General features: G+C 36.0%; 1 protein-coding gene and 1 pseudogene across 6 annotated transcripts in view; both read right to left on the reverse strand.

Annotated features, from left to right (window-relative positions):
- Lhfpl3 (LHFPL tetraspan subfamily member 3) overlaps positions 1 to 26196 on the reverse strand; it is a 593649-nt gene that overhangs the window by 565921 nt on the left and 1532 nt on the right. The window lies entirely within an intron of this gene.
- LOC101717380 (NAD(P)H dehydrogenase [quinone] 1-like) overlaps positions 1 to 26196 on the reverse strand; it is a 29188-nt pseudogene extending 2992 nt beyond the window's left edge. The window contains exon 1 of the transcript XR_015449298.1: positions 1 to 26196. The product of XR_015449298.1 is annotated as an NAD(P)H dehydrogenase [quinone] 1-like (transcript).

Raw genomic sequence — 26196 nt, forward strand, 5'->3', positions numbered from 1 at the left:
AGAGTGCCACTCTGAATTGGTCAGAGACTAACATTCATGTCCCCACGGACACCCTGGAGAGAGTACAGGGAGCCACTGCCAACAGTGGTGATGGAAAAAACAGTCTTTTTATTCTGGAAAGGCCCCTTGTCATACATGGCAGCATATGCGTAGGCAAACCCTCTTATGAGCACTCGATTGAACCAGCCTTCCAGAATGGCAGGGACTCCAAACCACTGCAGTGGGAACTGAAATATCACAAGGTCCGCAGCTTCCACCTTCTTTTGCTCAGCCACAATATCTGGGCTCAGGAAGCTTTCTTTATAAGCTAGAGCACTCTTGGCTGGATACTGAAAGTTCTCAGGGTCCTTCAGTGTACCTGTGATGTCCTTTCTGGAAATGATGGGATTGAAGTTCATGGCATAGAGATCAGGCTCAGCCACTTCCTATCCTTTCCTCTTCAGAGCCTCTACGGCAGCCTCCTTCATGGCATAGTTGAAGGATGTCCTCTTTGATTGAGCCAAGATGATCAGTGCTTTCCTGGTGACTGCCATGGCTTCCACCGAGTGCCACAGAGGTGCAGCCTCCTGAATGTTGATTGGCTGGGCCGCTGGTTGCCAGAGCGACCTGGCCTAGGCTGCAGTTCAAAGGTGTCCCAAATGCTGTGTGCAGAGCTCCGCCACTGCTCAAATACACTAATTCTTATGTCAGATTTTAACAGATTCAGCTTGTTTTATTAATTCATCTTGTATAGAGGCTAACAGAGAAAGAGGCTTTGCTACTAGTTTCGAGTTAAGAAATGTCTCTAGTCTTAAAATATACTACATTTATTTCTGAGAATTAGTCTGTGGAAGGCTTTTTAGGGGAGTGGACTATAATGGACACAAGCTTACAGTTTTATAAAAAGATTACCTTTTATAAATTTGATTCTCCTTCCTTAGAAATTATGGTGGCCATATTTAACCTATACCTTTGTACATCTACTAAACATAAAGTGAGTTGTTGGTAAAGATCAACAGATGAATAACTAGACAGCAGGCAATTGATCAAGTCCAAATGTACCTGTTAAAAGCTAGGGAAATGGTGACATTGAAAACAAAGACATTGTGGAAAAGAAAAACTCATAAACCAAAATCCTAGGCTACTTAAAGACAGATAACACATTTTGCATGTGGCCATGCAAGCATACTTTAATGAATTAGTTGAAATTAGACAAAGACAGATTTTGGCTCAATGTAAGAAGGACCTTCTAATAATCAAGTACATCTAAAGTTTTGTAAACAGTGTAAAATATTTTCTGTCAAACAAAACTTTACAGTGTACCCTTGACTTATGAACTCAATTCATTCTCAAGGGCTGGTTGTAACTCAAGTTGTCAGTTGAAGACACAGGCTTTAAAGTCTCTCTTCTGTATAAAGACAGATCTCAGTGTCCTTAGAGAGACATTGGCCCAAGATTTCTCAATTAACCCTACATAGGAAAGGACGTTGTAATGTTCCTCCCAGAACTCTTTAAGGGTTAAATCTGTATCTGAAACCATCTGGAAGCACAGCATTTGGGTCATAAATGAAGACTGTTGGTAAGTTAAAACTAAAATTCCAGTCATAATTCAAGTTGTTCGTATGTCAGGCCAGTCATAACTTGAGGGTTCACTGTATTTGTATGAAGTAATGATTTTATTTTGACTGCTGGAAACTTAGTGCCCTAATTAAAATAGCATTATACTGGCATGAAAACAGATATATAGACCAATGGACAAGAGTAGAGACCCAGAAGTGAATGCACACATCTACAGCCAACTGATCTTCAACAAAGATGCTAAGAGTAAGCCTGGGCTGTACACTGCAGGGTTACTGGCTGTGGTGGCAATCTGGAGGCAATCTAGCCACCTGTCATCAGAGGAGTGGACAGATGAAATGTGGTGACTAACTTTAGGGTACTGTATAGCCATGAGCACCAAGAAACCAGGGGTCTATACAGCCACAATGGATCTTCAAAACTCAGTGCTGTGCAGAGACATTTAAAAATAAATAACAAAAAGAGAAAGAAATCTATAACAGCATACCATTTACTGAAATTAAAAAACCCAGGAATACAAAAAGATAGGATTTTGCTTTTTTATAAAAATCCATACCAACAAAAGGGTATAAGTCTCATTATAATGGCTTGGCAGCAAGTGAGGAATCCAGTGAAATTGAGAAATGAGGAAATAGGATAAAAGGGAGTAACAGGAGAGGGGACATAAAAGAAGAGAACAACCCGGAATCAAGCCTTGCTTTTCCACTTACCAGGTAGGTGGCTTTCAACAAGTCACACAACATCACTGAGCTTCAGTGAAGTCATTAGCAAATAATGAAATCAACATTGAAGGAGTGTTATGAAAATTAATGTGCTGTGTACAAAGCAAGCAGCCCTACTCTCAGATAATCCAGGTTCCTTAAGCAAAAGTGGTTAACATCACTTGGGGTTAATATCAGTCTACTCGTCCTTTGAAGCAATCCTGATGCTTACAGATTAACTACTGGTTAATTGGGCATTGATTAAATAAGATGCCACATTCAGATTTTAGGAGTTATAAAGAACTACCCTTTATCTTACAGAAATGACTCTCATTCTGCAAATACTTCTTCTACCCAGAATCTTCTGTCTTTATTTAGATACAAGTGAATTATTTATTAGTATACTTTCAAGAACACAGATGCAGTCCAAGGCCTGAAGAAACACAAGTAAAAAGGACTAATGTGATTCAATGACAGAATACGAAAAAGTTTTGAGAAAATTGTGATCCCTTCCATACATTACCCTCGTTCCCATTTAGTCCATCTGGCATGACACCATAGCCTCACTGCACACCTAATTTCTCCTGTTCCACGCAGTTATCTATAAGCACAGATAGTTTGAAAATGTAATTTTGTCCAGCATTAGCTACTGTTAAATTTCTTACACTTCTTCATAGGCTAGTCCATAGTGTTCTGGTTATTTTAATAACACAAAATGAATAAAATGTCTGGATTCATGAACATGTCAGGGATTTAAAGCTTCTTCACAAATACACTGCAAACAAAAATCAGAAAATTTCAATCTCTTTGGAAGCCTCTGTGAGCGATCCAGACCTGCAGAGGAAAAACAGCCTTTCTGGGTATCCCTCACAAGCTCCCTGCTGAAATCAGGCACTTTCCCAGTGCGGCTGGAGACTCACTCAATCTCAGCTGCCAACCTGAGAGTTTTTCTGGATTGTTTTTCAATAGGATTGGGGAGCCCCTACTGTTCCTAGAAGAGGAGCCAAAAACTCATGGCTGCCTCTACCTGGATCCCACTCACACTCACTGGAATCAGAACCCTTGGCTAGAGACTTGGCAATATGTCCACATGACCTGCTCTCTATTGAGGGAAAAGTACAGAGAAACCTCCACCCTTGGAAAGACAGGTTTAATCTCCTCTGCCTTGAACACTTTCCTTTAGGCTGTAAAATACTTGTGGTGAACAGACAAAATCTCAACAGTGCCTACTACTACAGTATTTTAAAGGATTTTTAGAATCATGAACTTGAATTGGCAGAATGGATTAGAAGGATTAGAATAGCAGTGCCACCAAAAGAGACAGGCACATAATATGAGCTGTCCAGGATATTGGGGTGGGGCTGGAAAATCCAAGCAACCTTACTAAGGTAGAGAAGGATGCACTGAGCAAGCCCTGCTTAGGTAAAGCAGAGAAAGGGGATTGAAGTTTTGAGAGTAATAAAGATAATAGCAAGTATTTATGACCTCTTGTCATATACTTGGTTTGACTCTAAGAGCCTTATATTTAAGGGTACTTCATATGTAAAATGTTTGAAATATAAACATAAAAGTGATATGTATTAATTCATTTTCTTCCTGCAATTAAGAGAAGGGATCAGTCATCCAGTTGTATTGGATCTTAACAAAGGGTGAAAAGCATGGGCTTGGACTTAACAAGAAGACTAAGAGAGGAACAATGTGATTGTCAGGAAGGGGGCTGCCATGGAAATTCCCAGGTATTGTGCCCCCAAAATCAAATTTCTTAATACTTGGCAAATAAGAGTTGGGTTTGTCTTTATGGGGTGTCATTTTATTGCCATCATGAAAATTTTAAATTTCTTCAAAGATCTGGGATTCTTTTTCTACATTTGGCCAAATTATGCATAATCAAAACTTACATTCATAAGATTCTTAGGTCTAGAAGTAAAATTTTAGACAGCACTGTAGTTCCTTCTCATCTTAATTTTCTAAAAATAAATTTACTAGCTTGTCTTTACCTACAGCAACTTCTAATTTGCCAGCTGTCTGTGTTTACTGGGGAGGGGTCATGAAAAACAGAAAGATTTTTCAAACAAATATGACCCTGCAATTTCTTCAAGACAAAGTTAGGCATACAATGGTGCTAAGATTTTCTTTATGTTCCCAAATTTGTAAACTACAAAATAAATAACATTTATAAAGGAAATGAAATGGGCTCTATTGGCCCAAAGGAAAATATATGAGAACTGGGAAAGAAAGATAACATTAGACCAAGGGTGAGATAGCCTAACTGACAAGATAGTCAGGAACAGAAAGGATTTCTTTGGATGCCTGACATTTATGTGGTACTAAACACCTTAACTGAACTCACTGATCTGTGCCTCAGGACATCTGCCCTATGGGCTCCATTGCCAGTGAGGCTCCTCTCTCACTTCTCTGAGTCTTCTTTCTCTCAAATCTCCTCTTGTCAGGGACTCTCCCATTTGCACTCCCTCTCATCATCCTTACCCATACTGCCTTTCTTCATGGCACCTGTCATCAACTTATAGATGATGTAGTTAGTTATCTGTCTGTGCCGCTCTGCCCTAGGTAGAATGGGGTCTAAGAATCTGTTTGCATCACTGCTATAACAGCATCTAGAAAAGTACCTATCACTTTTCAAGGGCTCAGTAAACATTTGTGGAAGGAAATAATGAATCTCCCACTGTTGTCTTGCCTTTTATTCTGCAGATTAATATCAACCACAGACTCTCCATAGCTATCCCTTTACTGTTAGTAGAGGGGAAAAATACGACAGTTCAGATCCAAGTCGGGACTCCGGAACCACCACCCTGGCCTGGATTCAAGCCTTACTGCATTGCTTCCTTAACAATATTGTTCAATGGAACTTCCTGCAGTGATAAAGATGTTTTGCTCTTCTCTTCCAAAATTGGCCCCATAGACCTAATGAGGACTTGAAATGTGGCTACTGTAAACGAGGAACTAATTCTTTTACTTAATGTCATTAAATTTAGATTTAAGTAGCCACATATAGCTAGAGGCTGCAGTACTGAACAGCACATTTCTAGCTGTATGATCCTGAACCACACTTCTTCAATTCTCTTGTGTTTCCTCATCAGTGAAATGGCAATAATAATAGCACCTGATGGTATTATAAGAATTAAATAAAATGATATATGTAGTACTGGGGCAGTACTTGGTATAGGCAAACTCTTACTAAAATGGTACTACTGCAGGCAAAAGGGGTTACTCTGCAATCACACTAAATCCTTACTCGAACATGATAATACAATAAATATAACATACACTCAAACATAAGGAAATGCAGGCATTTCCAAAGAGTAACATTATTTCAAATATGTGATAAGATGGAAAATAGGGTGAATGTAGGAGAAATCGAGAAGTTGGAAAGTTTCTCAACAAGTTGGAAATTTTAATTTGTGAGACCTGAGTGACTCCATTTTAAAATTTTGGCCCCATTTTAGAGTAAAGGTGGCCTGGACATAAATTCTAGTTCCAAGAAAAACCACAAGATGCACTCTGGCCACCTGCCTGTGATAATGTCCAGCAGTCCCCTAGCAACTAGCCTAGCGACAGCTAATCGGTAGCTGCCTCAATGTCCCAGATGCTCTTCTCGATGGCCTGCAACAGCTAATCAGTAGTTACCCCAATACCCCAGTATCCCAGATGTTCTTTTTGATGACTTGAGCAGCCGTTTGCAGTTCAGCGCGCAAGGCCCAGCCAATTAGGTTTAAACTTTCAAAACTTGCTAAATGCTAGCCAATTGTGTGATTTGAAACCCCGCGCCTTTTCGAAACCTCGCGCCTTGCTGTAACCTCTATAAAAACCCCTGGTGTTTTAGAGTCAGGGCTCTCAATCTTGACCCGCTGTGTCTGTGACAGTTGAGAGTCCCTGCTCGAGCTTGAATAAACGACCCTCGTGTGTTTGCATCGGAATCGGTTCCTTGGTGGTCTTTGGGGACCTCGCGATCTGGGCACAACAAATTAAATAAAAGTGCTACTCTTTAATAAAATAGCAGGTACGATAACAGCCAGACATCACAAAGTCATCTCAAAATCAAGTACAGGGAACATCTTCTTAAAGAAACCCTGTGAACAACAGATTTGTGTTATGTAATAAAAAGCCTCCCTTTTATGTCTGAGGTTTCTCATAGGGTCGATTTCATTTTCCCACACTTTTCTTTAGCTTTCAATATCTACTTTAAAGCTCACCTAAGATTCTACACATTGTTCTTATTTCTGAGGCTTTACTTATGTGTTTTTTTAAAAAACAACAATGAAGAAGGTAAAACAATTATTTTATGAGAAAAAATAATTATGAGTCATCTCTTACAACTCCACTTTGTTATACCCTGGGAAGTAGCAAAATGATATTACTGTATTGTGGAGTTGGCTTGAGGTTTTTAAAAAATTATTTTGTATTATCTTTTTGTTAGCTTCCAAATAAAATGATCTTTCCTCACCTATATAGATAGGGGTTTTTTTTCCTTTATACCTTATGTGTTTTTTATTTTTGTCCTCCTAGAGAATTTGAACTTCAAGCTACGTTTGTGAAGAGGAGAGGAAGAAAGAGGAAGGAAGAGGACAGTGGCAAGCAAGAAGAGGATGGGGAAGGAGGAAGAGAAGGGACAGGGAGAGGAGTGGAGGAGGACAGAACAAAAGTTCTTTGGCTTCTCTGTAGCCTGTACCTGACCAGTGCTTCTCTTGAATCCATCATATAAATGCCTTTAAGTGGAGCAGGGATGGTGAGAAGTGAACAAGATCACTGATGCTTCTGTCACATGCCAGTCCCATCTGTTTAATGCTTTGAACTGCATTGCTGTGCCTCTCTGTCCTTTCCCTTTGTCCTCTAGATCCACCCACCTTGCTCACCTCTCAGATTTTGTGGTTGTTACCTTGAAAGCTGAGAATGGAAAGAATTTCTTTTAGAAAAATAATCTGTTTTAAAACAAGGTTTATACTCTAATATGATGTTTCTTTGCTTCTATCATGTTTTTCTTCTTTGTGTTAAAGTCAAAAGTTACAAACCCTAAGACCCACATATATGATTGTAACAAAAATATCTATTTTCAGCGCCACTTTTTTTAGTCATATTAGCATGTGTGTCACTCCATATTCATGTACACAAGATATTAAAGCATAATCAAATTTGTTTCATAGTTTATCATTTTGAAAATTGAAATAAATACTGCTTTTCTGAAATAAAGATTAAAACAAGCAAAAACATTAAGATTTCCTGTAGCAAGGCATCTGTGAGAGAAATTGCTCTGTTGACCTTTTCTCTAAAAAGAGCTGAGAAATTGTCTTTATAGCTGTTCTTAGCATAGAGGTTTGGGTTGTGGCATCAATTTAGAGTATGGGAAAAGGCAATAAGAATGCTAGATTCTAAATGTTACAATGGCAAATAAAACAGAATCCCTGTCCTTGGGAGGCTTCCAGGATGAAGGTCACAAAGAACTGCAATCTCTACTACTCCATTACCTGTCTTAGCCCTAGCAATACTATTCTACAGATCCCCAACTCCATAAAGAAAGCCCAAACGGCATTCACTCAAGGGAAGTCCTGTACTTTCCTGTTTTCTCCTCACTATGATCAAATCCCCACAAAAGCTTAGGATGGAAAGGCATGAACGTACTTAATAAAAAGTGGAGTAGCAATGAACTGACAGAGCCAAAAATGCACATGATTTTTTTTTCTAGACTAAAAAAGAAATAAAATATTGAAGTCACCCGGAGTTTTTGTGGAACAGTAACCTACTAGGTCCTCTACATTTCTTGTTCTCCCTAGGAGTGTTTTTCCAGAATGATGATAATGTCAATAATAATGATAACATCTAATATCAATGTTTTCTGTGCACTACACATGAGACAGGTATTATTTTCATCTTCATTTTGCAGCTTGAAGAAGAAACTGAGACACAGATAGACTAAGAGATTAGTCCAAGGCCATACAATGACCTTATAAATAAAATAGCCAATACACAAACCCAGACATTCTGGCATCAGAGCTTATATACTTATCTAGTATGGTATAGCTGCCTCTACATTTTTCTTCTTAGTAATGCAAAATTCTTTTCAGTACTAAGAAGAAAACTAATCTTGAAGGCATCATCAACAGTAGGAAGCTTTTCAATCTTCATATCTTCTCTAATAACACGTGAGCCATACAATGGGGAAAGATAAATGAATAAATGAAAAAATGACAAGAACTGAGAACTCAATTATAGTATTTCTGTGATTTCATTTGATATTTTTATAATAAAACTAAGAGAAACTACATTCCATGCATATCATTGGAAATAGAGACCTTCACTCCTTTGTTACTAATGTATAGTTTATCTTTTAAAAAAATACTAATTCACTGTAGGAAATTTGTGGGTTTTGAGTAGTTTAGATTTTATCATTAGTTTGCATGTATCAATCCACATTTCTTGCATCCTGTTCCCCTTTCAACAATAAGCAAGTTGGTACTTTGAGGTCTAGAATTCATGTAGCCATAGAACTAAAGCAAATTCAAATGAATATTATCCAGAGGCCTTACATCTGGCAGGCCAGATGACCCAAAAACTCTTATATCCCAAATAGAACACTTAAAACAGTTCAATAAAAATATTCAAAACTTTAAAAAAATATGCATGATTGAGCTGATAGTAAAGTATGAGAACTCCTTAGGGGTAGGACAAAAGACAATGCAAAAATCTAAAGAACTAATTAAGCCCTAATGCTGACATTATCTTTGGGGGCATCAAAATATTGCTAATGGTTAAGAGCTAGTTCTCCTTGTTTTTGTTAATCATAGAAATGATATTATTAAAGCAATAGCTAGAATTGAAAGATATTTACATATGGATGTAACTTTGTAAAAACACTATATTTCCTTTAGATGACATAAGAAAAATAAAATATTAAATATTAAACATACTTAACATAAATTCAATATTAAACATAATTTATTTAACCATGCCATTAAGATATGTGTAAATATTTTTACAATAACTTCAGTTTTCATAAACATTTTTTCATTTTGTTTTATGTTTGAGATGGTTTCATGAAATTCTGAATCAAAACTTGTAATGACAGCCTCTTCAAAAATCTTATGTAGAGTAGGCTGTTATTTTCCATAAAAGTCTGAAGCAGCTAAAATATTAATTGGCTTAGTAACCCAATTAAGAAGTTAGAAAAACCACAAGAGAATAAATAAAAGTAGAGGAAAGGATATCTTTAAAAAGCAAAAATTATTAATATAAAACAGAAGAATTTAATGGAGAAGAACAGCAAAGTTAAAAATTGGTTCTTTTAAGAAGAGTAATCTAACAAATCTTTGGCATAATCGATCTAAAGAAAGTAGTGAAGACACAAATAGCTCATGAGAGTATATTGTGAACATTTTTATGCCAATAAATTTGAAAATATAAATGAAACAGACAAATTTTTAGAAAAATATATCTTTGCAAACTGACTCAAAATGAAAATGAATGATTCTATAACAATGAAAGAAATGTAATCAGTAGTTTAAAATCTTCCTACAAAGAAACACCAGGCTTAGACAGTTTTACAAGACAACTCTATTAAACATTCAAGGAACAGATCATTCCAATCATACACAAATTCTTTCAAAGAACAGAAAGAGACATCTCAACTTTGGTGAATCTTATATAAGCATGATACTGAAATTAATTACAATATGACAAATGAAGAAAGACAAACTTATCACGAGAATATTTTTTAAATAATGAATTAGAAGAGACTGAGACTCACAAAATATGGCAAAAATGACTTTATTTTTTAAATGCATGATTCCTTCAACATTAAAAAATCTAGTAGTATAATTCATCGGTATATATTAACTCAGAAAAGTAATTTGATCCTGTAAAGAAATGCCAAAAATACCCTCAGTAAAATTCAACATGGGTTTACAATTTAAAACTACTTATCAACAGAAGAATACAAGGGGGCTTCCTTAAACTAATTTTTGTAAATAATAAAAATGTATAACACATGTCACACTAGTGCCAGAACATTAAATATATTTCCTTTAAAAATACAAACAAAATTAAACAATTTTTTAAGAATGCATTATTACAAACTAGTGACAAAACTGTGAAGAAATGTAAGATAATAACATGAAACCCAAGAAAATGGCTGCGTCTGGGTGGGAAGAGGACATAGTCAGGACAATAAGTAGCAGATATACAAAGGATCATTGTATTATTCAGTAAAACATACATAAACACACATGGGCACATACATTCAAATGTAAAATGATGGCTAGGCTAAGTAACATAATAACTACAAAAGACAAATTTAAAGCCATGTCTTTCATTGTGTAAATTCAATCTTGACTTCTTCAGATGTTTTTTTTTTTTTTTGGTACCAGGGATTGAACTTGGGTCCTTGTACTTGTGGGACAGGCACCAGAACCACTGAGCTAAATCCCTGGCCCTTGACTTCCTATAAATCATATTTCTAACACTGATCTTAGCTAATACTTTAACACATTTGAGGAATAAATTCCAAATGAAGTTCTTATGTTATGAGATTTGAAGGGAAGAACTATATGTGGAACTCATTCTATTTCCTGGGTAAATCTATCACAATTAAAATTTAAGTGTTTAGGGACCATCTTTCACAATCATTAGGTTGGCCTTTTGGAGACTATTTTAAAAAATTGATTCCTTAATAGTGCACAAACGAAGGGGAAAGCCCTTGTCAAATGAAATCACATTGATTGCAGAACCCTTCCTCTTTGTTCCATGCACATAGAATTCAGTCAAAAAATTCTAAGTGGTCTCACAGCAATTCTAGTAGACTATGCAGTATTGTGTTACAGAAGCAGCAGTTTCAGGCTTTACATGTTGTCTGTTCAAGCACAGTTAGCTTGGTGGGCACTGGGACCACAGTAGGGCATTGGGGCTAATGAAGAATAATTCTGATGAGGATCCAAAAGAATGCTCTCTGAGTAAGGGATAGAACAAAAAGGCTTGATGTTGCACAAGGAAGAGTATTTTTGATTGTGCTTGGTCCCAATTGGGGTGGGAGTGGAATGGAATTTGTGTGTCCTTCGTGTGGCATTCAGCAGAGGAAGTAGACACTCATTTTTTTTTCTTTTTTCTTTTCCATTAAGTTTATTGGTACATTTTAGGTATAAAATACAGTTACATTCATCATTGGGACATTGTACCTTTACATGAGTATCTTGGTTCTTATTTTTTTCCCCTTCCCTTGCCCTCCCTTCACCCCCTCCACCCTTCCCTATTTGCAAAGACTTTGTTTCAATTTTTTTTCTTTTCTGACATTTTTTCTTTTCCCTTTTTTCCTTTCCCCTACCCCTCCCACTTCCCTTGCTCCTTTAGACCTTTTCTTCCTGTTACACAATATCAATTATACATTTTTAAAATTACAATATTAAGATCTAGGAGACATTACCACAGATTTTACAGAATTTAAAAGGATATAGAAAGCATACTACAAAAATCTGTTTTGAAATAAATTTCACAACTTCTAAGAAGTACCTTGGAAGACAAATTAATAAAACTAACTCTGGAGGAAATATAAAATTTGAATAGCACCTATTAAAGAAAGTATATTCCTAGCTTGAAAAACTACCTATACGACAACAGCAGGCTCATATACATTTTAACTGAAAATTATATCAAACAATTAAAGCAGAAAAAAGAAGGAACACTTCTCCCCTCATTTTAGGAAATCAACATTGTGCTAATCCTAAAACTGGATAAAGATAATAGAAGAAAAAAGTATGAACATAGATAGAGATTTGTTTAAAAAAACAAACTATTAGAAGTCAGATCTGGCAGGATGTAGAAAGTGGTTTTGTTATAGGGATGGCAGTGTTGGTTCAGCATTGGAAGATCCACCCCCAAAAGTCATCATTTTAACAGAGGAAAGGAAAAAGCCATATGATCTTGTCAGTAGTTGGAGAAAAAGTATTGGACTAAATTCTACAGCTGTTCATGGTAAAAGCTATCAGAAGACTAGAAGTAGAACAGAACCTTCTCAACAGATTAAAGACATGTACTCTATACTTCCAGGGAGAATGCCTTATATGAATGGAGAAGAAACAATGCTTTCTCCTTAAGGTGGGGAACAAGGGCAGATATGCTTACTCTTTATCTGTCCATTAAACTTTGAAACCTAGGCCCCACCAAAATAGTCTGGCAATAAAATGACACAATGAGGATAGGATTGACAAGGTAGAAGCAAAATCTTAATATGTAGATGGAATGATCATCTACAGAGAAAATACTAAAAAATCTCTAGGAGCCCCTAGAACTTGTATTTGAATTTAGCAGGATTAGAAAACACAAGGTACATATAAAAATTCAGGTCTGTGTATACTTGCTATAAATGAAGAATTGGATATTGAAATTTAAAAGTTATGTAGGAGTACAAAGGACCCAGAAAAGTTAAAAAAACAAACAAAAAAACAAAAACAGTGTTGGAAGACGTTTAGTACTTAATTTTAAGACTTCTTCTAAAGCTACAGTAATCAAGGCAGTGTTGGCATAAGGAAAGACATATACATCATTGGAATAAAACAGAGAATCTAGAAATAGAACCACACATATGTGGTCCACTGAGTTTTGAAAGATTATTTAACATTAGCACTTTATACAATATAAACTCAATTCAAGAGCCGAGCAAGACATAGTGTTTTCAGCAAATGGGACTAGAACCCCTGGTATCCGTATATAAAAAATTAACCTCAACCCTTTATTTCCATACATGAAAATAACTTGAAGGGATCTATGAACCTAAATATGAAAGCCTAAAAGTATAAAACTTTAAGAAGAAATTATAAGGGAAAATGTTTATGAATTTAGGGTAGGCAAGAACTGCCTAGGATACAAAAGACATGATGTATAAAAGAAAAAAATTGATAAATGAGATTCCATCAAAATTTAGAACTTTAAATGACATCATTAAAATGAAAAGTAGTCCTTAAACTGACCATATTTACAATGCATATAACCTATGAGCAGAATATATAAAGAATTCTTAGAGCTCATTAATAAACAGACAACCCAATTAAAATGTAGACATAAGAAGATGATAAATAGCCAGTATAGCACAAGGAAAGGTGTGCAACTCCAGAATCAGAAAAATACTAATCAGTACAATAACAAGATTGAATTATATGCTCATTAGGGAGATGAAGTTAAAAGTTTTAAAAGCCTTGTCATGACTTTTTCTTTTTGTTGGATTCTCCCCCTTTGCGTTTAATTTGTCACGCCCAATGGATTCATTCTGCTGGGTTTCCTGGGGTTGTGATCCTTATTGTCTTTTCCTAGGGTATTGTCTAAAATTTTTTGGAGTGCCGGTTTGGTATTCATGAAGTTCCTGAGGTGCTCTTTATCATGAAAGTATCTTATTTCTCCCTCAATTTTGAAAGATAGTTTTGCAGGGTACATCAGTCTGGGTTGGAGGCTGTTTTCCTTTAGGGCTTGAAATACATCACTCCAAGCTCTTCTTGCCTTGAGGGTTTGTATTGAGAAGTCTGCTGTGATTCTGATGGGCTTTCCTTTATTTCTTTTCTCTCACTGCTTGTAGAATTTTGTTCTTCTGTTGGATTTCTGGAATCCTAACTATTATATGCCTATGTGTAGATTTTTTTTTTTTGATCAAGGCTAGCTGGAGTCCTATATGCCTCACTTATCTGTATGTCAAGTTCTTTTCCCTTCCTTGGGAAGTTTTCTGCCATCACTTCTATGAACAGGTTTTTTTATGTCATCTGCACTCTCTCCTGTTTCTTCATTGACTCCAATCAGTCTTATGTTATTCTTCTTTGCATTGTCTAGCAGCTGCTGGATTGATTTCTCGTGGTCCCTTACAATTTTAAAGCAATTTTTCTTTTCCTGGTCACTAATCACAATCTTATCTTCTGTATCTGAAATTCTATCTGCACATTGGTTCATTCTGCTGCGCAGACTTTCGATGGAGTTTTTAATCTCCTGGAAATCTGTTTGCATCTGTTTTATGGATTCCATTTGTTTCCTATGTTGGGATTCCATCATGTTCCTCAGATCCTCTATATTTTTATCTGTGTCCTCTCTAGATTTATTAATCATGTCTTGCACCATGAGCACAATCTTTGCTGTTATCTGAGTAATTATTTCTGATTTCATTTTTCCCAGATCCTCTTTTGTTGCCAGTTCAGAGAGTCCAGGTGTTGAGTATCAGATTGTTCCATCTCGTTTCCCTTTGGCATTGGCTGTAGGTGATCCAGAAGTCTGTTTTTGAGGCTTGTTTACGTATCTTCTCATTTCCACAGGGGGGCACCCACGTGGCTCACCTTCTCTGCCCTAGGAGCTTGGGATGGCACTGGGGGAGCTTCCTTCCGGGTGCTGGGACCAGCTCATCTTCTCTGCCCTAGAAGCTTGGGATGGCGGTGGGGGGGCTTCCTTCCAGGTGCTGGGATGGCTCAGCTTCTCTGCCCTAGGAGCATGGGATGGCAACAGGGGAGCTTCCTTCCAGGTGCTGGGACAGGCTCACCTTCTCTGCCCTAGGAGCTTGGGATGGCGGCGGGGAGCTTCCTTGTGGGTGCTGGGACTGGCTCACCTTCTCTCTTGTTTTCTTTTTGTATTGTTTAAGAAAATGGAATCTACATTATATAGGCAGGAGCATATGGGAAGCATTATTTGCTTACAAGTTGTACGTCTGTAGTCCATGTTCTGAATTTTTGTAAATATTATTTTTAAATTTTGAAAAGTCCTTAAAATTTTAAATTTCACTAGAAATGGAAATTCCAACTCTATTGTTTTAGTTTTCAAAATATGCCCAAGGCTACTGCAGAGATCGGTCATAATGCATAGTTTATTATCACCAATACCAAAAGGATATTTAGAATCTTGCAGCTTAAAATTCCTCAACTTCTTTTCAATTTCCAGTGTGACCTGCCCAAGTTATTCCCATTTGTCCATCCCCAGGTTAAAAAACTAGCCAAAATGTCCTGATGGGGGAAGATCATGCCAATAAGTCCTCTAAAAAATAGGCCACTGCAACTCTCAAAAGCTTCTTCAAAGTTCAGATCAGGAATAGAAAGTGATTTCAAAGAATTTTATATCAAGGCACGGGGCTGCAGAAATATCCAGGGAGAGCTAGACTTTTCTTTTGAATAGAGAAATTTTCTCTTCTACTGCATGTGTTCTGATGAATCCTTTTTCATATTCTTTCTCAACATTCATGTTTTTTCCTCCACCCTCCATTCCCTAAGATATTATCCTAGAAGTAATGTCAATGAGAAAGTAACTCTGGACCTGACCCTGTGAACGTAGTTCTGAGAAGCACAAGCTAACAGGGCTGGAGCTCCCTCTAGAGCCCATCCTATCGTCAATGGAGGGGTCTTCAGTAATCTGAACCAGGGCTGGATGGATCCTGGCCCTTTCCCCATCCTAGCTCATCTCATTGGAGAGACCATTCCAAAAGACTGGGAGGTATCCAGAAGACCAGAGCTCTTCACTATGACCTATAGGACTGCTCAGTTGTGTTCACCAGGACCCTAGAAGCAAAGATTCTGACTGAGAATACTCATTTAGTAAACTCTCCTGGTAACATCAACAGTGGATATATCACCGCAAAAGGGATATTTATTTATTTATTTATTTATTTTTGGTACCGGGGATTGAACTCGGGACCTTTTGCTTTCGAGGCAGGTGGCGGAATCACTGAGCTAAATTCCCAGCCCTAAAAGGGATCTTGATGACACGTAACAGAGCAGAAAATGTTCACTTGCTCACTGTTCAATGCAGTTGTTTTGGATCATAGATATAGACAGAGCCATAGCAAAATGATATTCTAATTTTATAAAAACCTGATGACTTAAACCAAAATGAAAACAGTAATAAGAAGCAGTTTTGAAATTTACATTAGAAAAGCTAAAGAACTGTAAGAAATTAACATGTTAATGAAAAACTAAGCAATGTAATATTTATTTAGACATATTTGCTTCTTTGCTTACAAAGACAAGAAGATTCACAGATACAATACTAATATTAAGAAACCTAATTTTCAATATATTTTTCTTACATTAAAAATAGCACAGAAAAAATGTTACTTCTAATTTGGTACATGATTTTATTAGAGATTAAAAATATTCAATTTTGCTTCTGATAATTGTGAAGAGGAAATAATTTTGATAATATTTCTTCAGCACCTGGAGCAACTTAACAAGAATGCTAAGTGCTTGGGTCTTGACACAATCAAAAAAACTGACTCATGAAGTTTCCAAAATGTGGCTTCCTCTTTTCGAGTAGGTTCAGTTGAAGTTAAAACAGTTCAAAATAATCTCCAAGTTATATTCTTGTTACCTTGAATCATTATTCCAGACATCTAGAATGGAAGGGACTAGACTTGTTAACATAAAACTAAACTGTTAACTGAATAGAGTGAAAAATCTGTTATAGGAATGACAGGGGCAGTTTTACAACACTGCAGTTTTTAAAAGGCACCCACAGCCATTATCTTTCTTGATCCCCAGAATAAGATAGACTAGGCACATAAAGGTTTTGATACTAAATTGCCCTTCATTAGGTTGCACACTGTGAGTTCAGTTTCTCTATGTACTAAATTCTGTGAATACTAACCACTGTTCCATCCACGATCTCTTTAATAGTAGTAGAGTAGTGATGGTGATGGTGTTAGTGGTAATAGCAGTAATTACAGCTTACATTCTGAGTGCTTATGTCCTAGGTTCAGTTTTAAGTATTTTAAGTGTATGAATTCAATAATCCTAAGAACACAGAAGATAGACATTACTATTTACAGTTTCATTAGGTTGAGGAAATCAAACTTCAAATACTTCTCTGTCTGGGATTGTTCCTTATTTTCTTTCTGCTTCAATTGTACCCTATCTTTGATTGTTTTCCTAATATTTATTTTATTTTTTAAATTTCAATTTATTAGTAAAAGTTTCTAGTACATGAGTTTTACATTCATCTTAGGGAGTAAGTATATGTACATAACACATCTTGATTCATTTTTATTCCCCTTCTCTTCCTCATCCACCTCCCTCCCTCAATATCTAGATTCCCTTGATAAACAGCACCAGATGGATACCAGATCATATTAGTTTTAATATGCATAACTTATAATATCTATTTGGAATAAATTTTCTATAAGCCTTAGAAAAACAAAGTCAAGAAAATGAGAAGTCAGGAATAGTTATACGGTTTGCTCTAAAGTCATCCAGTCAATATATTGGCAAGTCAAGATACAAATATTCTGACCATACTGTCAGTCCCCATTCTTATCTTGATACCTCTAAAAAAAGCCTGGGTTCTCTGGAACTGTATCTGTGATGCAGCAACCCTCTCCACTAACACCACTTTTCCCAACAACAAAAATAAGCATATCTATGAGCAACATTTCTCCATTGATGCAGGGTAGATATGGATGCTACAGAGCCAGGAATGCAGACATTATCCTTGCCCTGTCAGAACCCATGGTCTAAGATTAATGCCAGTGATATCAGAGGTATAATTAAGTGGACATTATGGGAAAAGAATCAACCCTGGGCTGTAGGTTAGAGAAATGAAAAAGATGGGATGGTGGATACCTCATCACACCTAAGTAGGAGTAGAGGCAAGTCTGGTACATATATAGATAACTATTTTCCTGTAAATAGCACTTCCTTCCCATCATGGTGATAGAGAATGGTAGAAATGCATATTGTGTATTATCAATAAATTAATATTAAATTGGGAGGCAAAATAAAATAGTAGAAATGGCACTGTCACAGGTATCTATCAGATAATTTTACCAAGGTATTATTGAGGCAAAATTTTTAATTTCTCTCAGACTCAGGAGCAATAGGTTGGAAGACAGGAGAGGAGTCTGATTTTGGCTCAAACCACATACTGATTCTGTGACTGAATAATTTTAAGCCTCTGTTTCTTTCATCTACAAAGCAGACATGGTAGTTCTAACTTTCTCATATTGCTGTGAGAGTTAAATATAATAAACTAAAGGTTTTATAAGTAGTAGGTGGTCAACAGTACATTCCATTATTCTGGAATATAATTTATCAAAAATATATCCTTATCAAAAAAGAGGAGACTGTGTTAAATGATTTTTAATATCCCTTCAACACTCAAATGACTATGAGTCTCCATCCAGTTGGCACTAAGTTAAATATATTTGTTCAAATATTCTTTAGCTATGTAGTTGCACAGAGGTAGACTGTGTCATTTTTATAACACAGAAGGTCAATCAAATTATATCTGGGAAAATAATTCTAATTTTCAATCAACCTACAATCTAAATGAGGAATATTGGCCATAAAAGTTATAAATGAAAGTAAAAAAAGGAAAATATCTCAAATTCATTGGGTCAGGTATATTTTATCTACCTTCTAATAAAAATTACTTACAAATAATGTAAATCTTTCAAAAATTTCCAGAGATAAGTATTTTTCTAAATTAATACTAAAACATCTTTTCTTTCTATCTTTTAAATATTTTGACCTCAGCCAACAATACGCAATACATTTTAATTATAATCTAGTCCATGAACACACATGTGTAAGCACTGTAAAGATTTTAGAAAAATAAAAATTTCATGAACTCTTATAATCTGCATTGTATTTAGATAATCACATTTTCTCTTCTATTTTAATCCAAGTTCTAACATTAATTATTATCTACTAAACTAATATATAGCCATTAAAAATGTCATCAACCATGGTTTTTAAAACATCACAACACACACACACAAATCACAACACAGATTCTTTTCTTTATAAAGGCTTTTGTAACATACCAAGTGGCCAGTACTATGCCACGTATGCCTCCACTCAACTAGTTAAAATGTTTAGAAAAATAAGCCAAATTCAGAAAGATAAATATCACATGTTCTTCCTAATGTGTGGAATCAAAAAGAGATGACAAGAAAGTAGAAGGGATACTATTATGAAAGGAAGGGAAGCAGGGGGAGGAAAAAGGAGTATAAAGGTGCATTACAGGGGGACGTGAATATGATCAAAACATGTTACACAGATGGAACCCCCCTCCCAAAACACATGTGAAACTAGCAGGGAGGGTGGGGTAATGGACACGGTGGTGGGAATTATTACAGAATGTTATGTGTACATTCAAAAAAATAAATAAAGGGGCCGGGGATTTAGCTCAGTGGTTTCGCCGCCTGCTGCACAAGCGCAAGGACCCGAGTTCGATCCCCGGTACAAAAAATAAATAAATAAGATTGAAAAATAAAAGATGTACGTATTCAGTTAACTAATATTTGGCATCACAAAAACTCATACTATCACTGTTTATTAATAATCTGAAACTTAGGTGAACTAAATTGATCTAGTGTAACTCTACATTTGTTAAAATGCTCTATAAATATATTTACCAAAATATCACTGTAAGTTCACTTACTGAAGGAATTACAGAATGAAATTCAGCCGCATAGCATAATTTATAACTAGATTTTTTTAAAAAATGATACAAATGCTTTTCATCAAATTTAATAATTTTAATCCTCTAGTATTTTATCCATCATCAAAGAAGTTTGATCATCTCTTCCTATGAGTAGCTTGGTCTTAGTGTCTGTAATAACACTCTGTATGGAGGACAGAGCCACAGTTTTTCTTTCTTGATAATTGGGAATTGCACACAGCTCTGTACCATAACGCATATTTTCATTCTCTCCTTGTCCTGTACTAATACACTTTTAAGTCATCGATGATATCAAATTCCGCAGGCTTTTCAACCCCAAATTTCATCATCTCTTTTCTATTCATACTTCATTTATTTTTGGTGTCCCTCTTCTCTGTCCCTGCCATTCTTCACAGCTGGATCTGTCTTTCTCTTCCTGTCAATGATGATACACACTTCCCATTTTAATTCTGCAGCACTTCACTTTTGATCTTCATTGAAACCAACTAAGGACCATGCAAAACATTCCTTCTCCATTCTCCAGAATATTTCCAAAAGGAGCCTCCAGACACTTAAATAAATGGCTCTATGATGCATTCTGTTCTAACATCAGTTACATTCTGTTCAAACTCCTTTCTGATACTATTTTATAATAGGGCAAAGAATGCAGAGAACTCTCTTGATTAGTTAGGTTCTGCATGTCTGCTTCCAAGTTAGGGCCTCTTTTCAGATCCATTTATCCTTCATTTTCATCACCTTTCACCATTATTCTACTAGCCCTTTCATTGATGTCATAATCTCAAATATCAAGGAGTTAGAAAACTATTTTCATTTCTATATCATCTAGGATTTTTTTTCCTACTGAGCACATATAGGCAGCCCTTATCCTACTGCAGACCTTGGTTTTATGAAGCTGAGAAAGACATCAGAAGTCAGGTATGGCAATTGCTGCCAGCAAATCTATGCCAGCAAGGCTTGTTTCTTTTCTTCTTCATTCTGTTCAATAGTAGTAAGACATGGTTCATGTCTATATTGGTCAAAATATTTTCTATCTTCCTCTCACAAGCCAGTCATTTTTGTTTTAGCAGAAGAGCTGAGAAAGGTGCTCAAGATTACATTTAAAACCATCTAAATTATAAATGTTACTAGCACCCTGTGCCATAAGAGAATCACAGAAACATAGTCATAATTTAAGAGCTTATGCTTTTAATTATAATATTAACTATGTGACATTCAGGATTCTGGGGGAGGTTGGGTTTTTTTCTGTTTCTGTAATGCTGCAGTGACTTTATGTAACACTATGTTTAAGTCATCAAGTAACTTACCTACTATTTGCTATTTGAAGCAGCCTCTTTCTGTCATTATTAATATCTTCTTATTATTAAGAATAAAGGTTAGCTCCTTTATTGGTCTTTCTTCATATCAAATAATTCCATTTGACTCATTATGATAAAGAAAAGTCACATTAATTAAAGCTGGCTATGATCTCTAAAGTTCAAATATATTATGGAGATTACACTTTAAAACTAGCTCTGTTATCACACCAATAAGTCCCCATATTAGAATTCTGGAGTGTTCTTTGCTTCAGACCAGTGTGATGTGAGGTTCTCTCCATTCCTCTCCCATAGTTTATCTCCCCATAGCACACACAGGAGTGCACTGAGCCACAAATTGCAACTCTAACTGTATGCTCTTTTTTTTTTTTCATTTAAAATTTGGCTTGCTTTCAAAGATTTCTGAGGTATGTAAATAAGTGTAATATACTGACCTGGCTATCTGGACTCTTTCCTGAGTCACAGTTTCATTCTAAATAAGAGCAGCAATTACCAAATAGGTGTTTTTATGTTCAGAATCTGATGTTCCACACTTTGACCAGGCTTTTGTTGTTTATTATTATAGATATATAAGCAGTTGTTAACATTTTTACAGTGGAAAGGCAGTTCAATATGCAGCCTTGCATCAACAAAGGGGGTAGGGGAAGCTCCTAACAGTACATCATATGAGTTATATGGGACCTGTTATTTTCCACAGATATTCATTTAAAGTCTAGCTGTTGTAAAAATTGTTTATTTTGACATTCACATTAATATATTTTCTAACATCTCCTCAATTGTCACATTCCTTGTCATGCTACATGTAAGAAAAAGAAATAGTTTCTAAAATTATTTCAAATCTCTTCCTTGCCAGTTTGTTTTGATAAATACAAAGTTGTTTTTAAATGTATTAATTTTTCAAATTGACAGATAAAACTGTATGTATTTATTATGTACAACATAGTTAAGTGGAACGTGTTGTCAGAAAATAAAAACTTCCTTCCCTAGCAGTATGTATTCTTCCCTTTGTACCTGAGAAGAGGTTTCCAGTGTTCTGTCAGGGGAAAAACGCTCTTTGGGGACACTCCACAACAATGATTCACCCCTCTCTGAGGCAAGCACCTGTTTTCTCATACTCTTCAGCACTAGCTAAAGGGCGGGGCATAGGGATTGCCCCTATCACTCAGTCTGCACTTGGGTAAATCTCAAGCTCATCCTTCTTCAGAGCACCCCCTTCAGAGACCCACACCCACACTGCCTCACCTGAGCAGGTGGAGCAGGCTCCCCTGGAGTACAAGAAGAGTCTGTCTGCATGGATGAAAGAAAAAATGGGAAAGCCCAGAAAACTCACCTTCTTCTCTAGTTCTTATTGCTCCTGGAGTATATAAGGAAATCCAACCTGTAACAGGCCACCATTCATGAAAGAAAGCCTAATCTCTTGATCTTTACATAAAACCCTCATTTTGAATGATGTGATTTTTTTTTCTCATAAGAAACTAAATGGTAAGGGAGAATTTCTTGAAGCTTGAGATATGATTGATTGTCTCCAAGTGTAATAATAAAGATCACTACATATACATCAGAAAAGCCTCCATTTGGGATAAAGATTATAACAAATCACAGCCATCACCACCAAAGGATGTGGAAGAGCTCTTTCAGTGTGGTCCTGCTGATGCCACTGAGAAAGATGAGTATCACGACTTTCAAAGTATACAGAATTCCTCTCTCACTGCAGCATATAGGAAATATCAGATCACTCTTTCCTTTCATTTTCCACCCCATTGATCATTATTTTTATTCATTAACTGAACAGGATTTTGAATATCCACTCTGTGTCAGGCAATGAATATCTACATTTTGCCAGGAGAAAGCAAGAATAGCAAGTCAGCAACAATAACTGTGCAACGTTACTATAATGCTTGCTTATGAGCAAAGCACTAAGTAGATACATTAGCTCATTTAATCTTTGCATTAATCTCCTGGAAAGTATATAATTATATGCCTATTTTTATAGGACAGATAGAAAGATCAATTCCACAGGTCACGTAGTCAGTGTCAGAGCCAAGCTTCAAACCCATATCTTTTAACCTTATCATCCATGTGCCTGACCTCTGTGCCATATTTTTTTAAAAAATGAGTGCTTAAGGCACTTTCAATGTACTGTGGAAGACAGACAATAAACCTGCAAACAGCCTGTAATTTTAAACATGTTGAGGCCTATAAGCAAATAGAAGGACACCATGAGAAGGAATGGTAAAACACTGCAGAGCCTCTCCTTGAGGCTAAGAAATGCAGTGATGGTGTTTGGTGACTCTCATCTCCTCTATATGACAAAGTTACACAATGTAAGAAAGCAACATGGCTAAAAGAATTTGGGAACTAAGGCTGGGGGGAATTGACTAAACAATTCAGCCTTTAACCCATGCCATAAAGCCTTGCCATCTTGGTGGGCCTTCTTTTGGGGACACTGACAATGGAGAGATGTGGAATCTGAGGAATGTCATCTAATTCTGTCCTTAGCCCTCCTGAATGAGAAAATCCAACCTGGGTCCAGATGAAACGAGTAGCCCCTCATCTGCTGCCTTCCACCAAGAAATCCATGGTAGAGACAAAAACTTAAATTCTACTTCAATATTTTAATTCATATAAAAAAAGAAAGATTTCTTTGGCCTAAAATAGTAAACACATAGGGTTCTGGAAACAATGGAAGGCAAGGCTTATCAGAAAAACAAACAAAACATCTTTATGAGATCTGATCTGGCTATCTGTAGACTTGGAAACAGACTGAAATATGGTTTTGCTTTAAGGAAGAGAAATGCTAGTCTTTATTACCCTGCTTGACTAATTACAGATCTACTCCTTTCTTTTAAGTGTAAGAGAAACCACACAGACAAAAGTATAGTTTCTCCTTTCTTCTCAAGAAGTCTGGAGATAGCCAGGTGTGGTGAAGCATGCCTGTAGTCCCAACACTTGGAGGCTGAGGCCAGCCTGAACTGCATAGTGAGAACCCATCTCAAGACAAAACCAAACAAAAGTCTGTCGATTTGGGAAAGTTTTGCATCACTATCATTTATTTCATACATTATTTTTATGTCTTCAGTCATTACATTAGGAATTGTCTATAAATACAGGATTACAGCAAAAAGTAGTATGGTATTTTAGCTTCTAATGCTGCGTTTCCTGGTTTCTCACTCCTGGGTTAATTTAGAGGGTAAGGTGTTCATAATGATGTCTATAATTGTATGTGTATCACACTTCTACATAGATGAGCTATATTATTCTCAGGTCCAATAAATTAAGTCATTTTTCTGGTTCATTGTTCAGAACCATAGAAAGATTAATTCTCAATGTATCACCACAAGAAGATCTCCTGCTTTGTCACCTTAATGTATCATTTCACATACCATTTTGTATTCCACCTGGCTCTTATTTACATTATCATAGTAAAATGCCTAGACAATTAAATATACAATTATTTGACTTCTAATGAGGGTTACATAATCTCTAGTAAGAAAATGGTACATTAAATCTCATCTTTCATATATAGAAAATTATAGTTGAGATTACTGAAGGTACTTAAACTACATATATAAGTCTATGTGACATACAAGAGGAATAGTCCAAAGGTTAGAAACTAAACTTTCAAAGAAACTTTAGTTAAATTTCTTATTAGTATTATGAGGCTTAAAGCCCTGAAAACCAAGTTAAATGTGATGTTCTTCAAAGATATCTTCTATATCTCATTCCATAAAAAAAGAAATCTATGAATACAACTGACTTTGATTTTTATTTGACTTGTCATCCTAGTCCATTCTTCCTTCTGTATATACTTCATTAGTAATTAAAATGATAAAAAATCATATATCAAGTAAATTACAAATAAAGAGTTTTAAAAGTATGTCACTTTTAAAGTGCTAGAGTTTTCCAAACGGAAGTAAGTATGTTTATATCCTTTGTTGTGTGAAGGCTATCACCATATTTTATATGTCAAGGAGCAGAATAGTATATTTATGCCAAATGTCTGAAAACATGACATTAAATTTCAAGAACCCAGACTAAACGATTTTTGTGTGCTCTATTTTAGGAAAAGGAAAGAAAAATAAAATTGTAACAGTTGTAGTTTGTACTAATTTAAAAGCTGGTGATTCTTTCCCAAAATTAATTTTCTCCCTTTCCTTGAAAATGTAGGTCGAGACCATAAAAATATCATGAAATAAAAATAAAATATTTTATAATGTATTGTTAAGAAATCATCTGAAAATCACTTTCAGGCCTTTGGAAAACAATCTAATTTGAATCACTGGTCTAAATAGGTCATTTAACTCAGAAAAATTAAAATTAGTTGTTCAGGGTCAAATCTTTTTCTAAAACATCTGCATCCTGCTTGTCCTGGTCTCTCCAAAGTCAAACCAGAGCTCAGTGTCAAGAACAGTCATAATATATGAATTTATTCTAAATCTCAAAGTTATTCTGCTCTTGAGATGTTCATAAAAGTTAGCATTACATATAAAAACAAAGAGGAAGGAGTTCAGGAAGTTGGAGGTGGGTGCCAGAAGGAGGAGAAGGTAAACATACATTTCAGGAAGACAATGGCATGACGGAAGGGATGGAACTCTGCTGGTGCTCATTTCTTGCTTTTTCCATACACACTTTCACAGTAAATGCAAATCAAAGGCAGCCAAGACACATTTAATACAAAACGGAGAGTTCCAAACCAGTCTGGTTTCCCACACATTTCTCTTTTCTTATGTCATACTAATGTTGTACAATTGTGAACCTTAATGTTGTTATTCTGTGCCTTTAAGGATTTAATCATCCTGAAACACTCTGGTAAACTCAAGAATTAAATCCCTAGTCCCCAGAAAACCTTTCCAGGAATAGGATGGACAATAAAGTCTTTAAGATCCTTAAAGAATGGAAACAATAAAATAAAAGGCAAATGTGAAGGACTAGCTGCCTAGGACATTCAATGTATCTCCACAACCAAATCAGCCATAAAATCCAAAGGACCCCAACAATGTGGAGCACTAAGGTATCCAGGATCCAAGACCCTTTGACTTCGGAAAGAAGGGCAGGCAAAGTGGCTGGCAGAGAGAATGGCACATAGGAGCCAATTTTGTTTCTGGACTCTTCAAAGCCACCAGGAAATGCACTCCCCGCCCCTTCTGGGTTAAAAAGCAACTTTGATGCTCAGGAAAAAAGTACTTTCATATCCTCCAGCAGGCAGCGATCTA

Source organism: Heterocephalus glaber, unplaced genomic scaffold (assembly GCF_053883595.1).
Source record: "Heterocephalus glaber isolate CG9 unplaced genomic scaffold, H.glaber_assembly_v1.0 deba00000676, whole genome shotgun sequence".
In the NCBI taxonomy this organism is placed as follows: Eukaryota; Metazoa; Chordata; class Mammalia; order Rodentia; family Bathyergidae; genus Heterocephalus; species Heterocephalus glaber.